Genomic DNA, 4,551 nt, shown 5'->3' with positions numbered 1-4,551 from the left:
ATACCCGATGCTTAAGGTAACAGGTATGGTCACAACAATTCCATTTTTCCGCCGACCTCATGCCGACAGCTCGGTGCGGCGGTTCTTGTATTTTTTATTTTGTTTTACTGAGAATAAGGTTAGAAATAGCTCTCAACTTGAGAGCTTGTAGATCAGCTATTTTCGGGGCGCAACCCGCAGCACCCTTTATCTACTGGAGATGCGGTGTATAACGACATGGATTTCGAAACAATTTTTTTCAACGCAACGTTCCAAGTTCAGGAGACATAGGACAAAAAGCTATTCTCCTGAATGCTGCCTTCCGGTATGGCATGGAAAGGAGGGGCATTTGCATTTCTTCCAACATAGTAAATGCTGCATTCGTGGTCTGGAGAGGGCTGTTTTTTAAACTGCCTTTAACCGTTAAAGGGAAGGGGCTGAAGCCCCCTTTGATGTCTATGTGTGCACGTTCCTGGGCGTTACCATGTCTATGTTCGGACGTAGAATAGATATATGCGTATGCTTAACACCTCCATGCTGGAGTGACCGAGTGTGAGAGTGGCAGAGATTTGGGGGGATTGGAATTCAGCTTTTGGGGAAGCTTCAGTTGCGAATCAATGTTTCTTGACCCATTCTGAGTGGGAACCCCTTTTGGTGTTGTAAGCGTAATGTTATACTTTAGCTATTGAAAAATAGCAGATCTACAAGCTCAGTGCCGCGCTACTAGCTTGTAGGTCTGCTATTTTTGAAAAATCATGAAAATGTGACGCAAATCTTTGAATATTCTTTCAGAACGATTTTTTTTTTAACTCAAACTACTCAAGCTACTGGGGAGGCCCCTGGAACAAAATATTTTCAAATGGGGGGGTCGGCGGCCAAATTCATATAATGTTTGGGGTGTTTGACATGAAATAGTTTGAGCACCACTGACATAGAAACATGAGATTTTTCAGAAAACTGTTAGGATTTAGAAGACATTTGTAGAATTGTCTACAGGTCTAAATGGGGGTGTCACTGAGCTGTGATTTGCATCTAAACAATACCGAGGGCCAATCGCACAAGTATTGAACCGTTCTCTGTGTCCTGAACACAGACGCAACAACAGAAACAGTGTTGCATTATGCTGTAGCAGGAGCTCCACTTGCCAAACAGCTCTTTGTATATGTTAATGTCGTCTCATTCTAAACCAGGGGTTCTCAACCTGTGGGTCGGGACCCCCAGGGGTCAATGAAGTGACAATTTAGGGACAATTTAGGTATCAAAACAGGATTAAGACCTTAAAGAAAAAACTAAAGGAAGAAAAGAAAAAAGGCCATTACTGAATCAAAAGTAATCAACAAGCTATAGGCCTACTATAAAAACTGGTGAAACATTGGCCAAATTGTCAAATAATATAAGAAACAGGCACAAATCTGTGAAAATCGCCCCAAGCTCACAATGCCGAGGCGTTGTGAGCTTGTAAATCCGCTATTTTCACAATATTTATCAGAGTCAAACTAAATGTAATGCCTCAACTCCTACAACTCCCAGTAATGCCTCAACTCCCCAGTTCCAATTTGATTCTTTTGGGGGGTCCCCAGTTCAAATGTGATTCTTTTGGGGGGTCCCCAGTTAAATGTGATTATTTTGAGGGGTCCCCAGTTCAAATGTGATTATTTTGTAAGTACAAATAAACCATTGGCGCCAATGCATACTTAAGAGTTGAAAAATGAAAGTATACTAAATGTTTTGAAATTTGAAAATAGCCGATCTACAAGCGCACAACGCATTCTGAGCTTGTAAACACATGTTTATTCATAATATATATAAAAAAAAAAAACACACACACCTGAATAGTAACTCCAGCAGTAACCATGACTACACACCAATGTTGATTTTGTCGACTAAAACTAAGGCAAAAAATGTTCGTCGACTACCTTTTTTTCACTGACGAAAACTAAATGGAAAAGCTATGGTGACTAAAACTGAGACTAAATATACTGACAATTTCGTCAACAAATAAAAACTAGACTAAATTGTCAGGAAGGGACTAGTGGACAAGAGATCCAGTATAAGTCATTTTACACTTGGTTGCATGCTGAAAATAGCCGATCTACAAGCTCACAACACTATTCAAGAGACTACAACTAAAGCTAAAATCTAATTTTGCTGCCAAAAACAACACTGGCAGACTACACACTGGTTCAAAGTTTGGTGTGTTTTTGTGCGGTCGCAGCCTCTCCAACGCACAGCTTTGTCTGTCCGGCATATGTCCCTATGTGTGTTTTTATAGATAATTCCAGCAGTAACCAGCTACAGCGCAGCTACAACCAGCTGGTCGTCGACAGGAACCAACTGAACTCCAACAACCACAACCTGACCCTGGAGAGAGACCAGCTGCAGACCGAGGTCAACCACTTGAAGAGAGAGACGCAAGGTGAGAGAGAGAGAGAGAGAGAGAGAGAGAGAGAGAATAGCTCATTGTTCTAAATATAAACCACCTGCAGGTGAGAGAGAGAGCATTAATTATTCTACATATAAAACCAGGAGAGAGAGAGAGAGAGAGAGAGAGAGAGAGAGAGAGAGAGAGGATATCCCAGCCCATTGTTCTAAATATAAATCACCTGCAGGCGAGAGAGAGTATAGTGCATATCCTCCAAACTACAAATGGAGCACAGCATTAGAACATGTGTCTGCACGCATCAGCTGTAGGCAATCAGCTGTCAGTCAGCTGATTGTATCAACCAGCATGATGGCATCCTCCTATTTCTCATTCACATCTCAGCTGATCATTACGTCATACTTCCATACTCCAATCAGAGCTCATGCTCAAACATAGTGGTCCCTTTATAAGCTAAATATCAATGTCAATGTCTGCTGATTCAAGCTAAATATCAATATATTTCTTATCCTTATGTATTACTTTATTGTATCCCTATGGGGGTTTTGCTAATGTTCCCTGATTTCGCTTAGAATGCTGCTTCGACAAAATTCAGGGATCCCAAAGTGGAGCCTTTAACTGTTTTGACGTGAGTGTTTCTGTCTGAAAATAATGTTAATTAGTAGGGTGTCACTTAGCCCCGTTTGGAACCTCACCTCATCCGCCATTAGCTCAGAGAAGAGGTATTTCCAGATGAGTACAGATGATAGAATTTGGAGTGGAAAGTAAAATGTTTGGAGCGGTCGGGTGAAACCACTGCAGTGCTTACATATAGCGTATATGAAGTCAGCCTGTTGCCATGTTTGTTTTCCCAATGCAAGTCAAGTCGTGTCCCAAAGGGTGGAAGAAGTTTGGCTGCAGCTGTTACTACAGGTCCACTGACATGAGGACGTGGGAGAGCAGCCGAGACGAGTGTCTGAAGACCGGAGCCGACCTGGTCATCATCAACAGTAAAGAGGAACAGGTGCGTGCGTGCGTGCGTGTGACCGTGTGTGTGTGTGTGTGTGTGTGTGTGTGTGTGTGTGTGTGTGTGTGTGTGTGTGTGTGTGTGTGTGTGCATTTGTCCACGGGTGCATGTGTTTGGTCCGACATGCATTAGTCCGACACCCTAACCCAGTGGTTCCCAAACTTTTTCATGTCAAGGACCCCTAAAATTGACACTAATTAGCCTGTGGACCCCCATTTGAAAGGATATGCCAGGGACCCCCATAAGAGAAGATTTTTACGGCTCTAGCAGTGATTCTCAACCCGTTTAATTTCAAGGATCCCCCAGTTTGACATGCATTAGTCTACGGACCCCCATTTAATGGCATTTCTATCTCTGGGACCCCCAATTTATATTGTAAAATCAATGTTATTTTAACTCTGAGTTACAGACCTACAATGGTCCATTTGGTTCCAAACTATCATTTAGCTGGGGGGCCCCCTGGAACTCCCTCAGGTACCCCTGGGGGTCCCCGGACCCCACTTTGGGAACCACTGCCCTAACCCAAACCCTAACCTGAACCCAAGAAAACGATGGTTCAATCGTGTTTTAATTAAGGTTCAATCATGATTTAATTAACGATCATTCGATCAATCGTGTCCACATTGATCCAGGAGTTCATCCGAGGACTGATCCACTGGAGTGGGGCGTACTACTCCTGGATTGGACTGAAGAGGGCTGGAGGGAATTGGACCTGGGTGGACGGGACCCCTCTGACCTCACAGTGAGTTGACCTATGGGTGGACGGGACCCCTCTGACCTCACAGTGAGTTAACCTATGGGTGGACGGGACCCCTCTGACCTCACAGTGAGTTGACCTATGGGTGGACGGGACCCCTCTGACCTCACAGTGAGTTATCCTATGGGTGGACGGGACCCCTCTGACCTCACAGTGAGTTGACCTATGGGTGGACGGGACCCCTCTGACCTCACAGTGAGTTAACCTATGGGTGGACGGGACCCGTCTGACCTCACAGTGAGTTGACCTATGGGTGGACGGGACCCCTCTGACCTCACAGTGAGTTAACCTATGGGTGGACGGGACCCCTCTGACCTCACAGTGAGTTAACCTATGGGTGGACGGGACCCCTCTGACCTCACAGTGAGTTGACCTATGGGTGGACGGGACCCCTCTGACCTCACAGTGAGTTAACCTATGGGTGGACGG

This window comes from Electrona antarctica, assembly GCF_951216825.1.
Source record: "Electrona antarctica genome assembly, chromosome: 21".
NCBI classification, from domain to species: domain Eukaryota; kingdom Metazoa; phylum Chordata; class Actinopteri; order Myctophiformes; family Myctophidae; genus Electrona; species Electrona antarctica.
Note: the sequence above shows the minus strand (reverse complement) of the source record.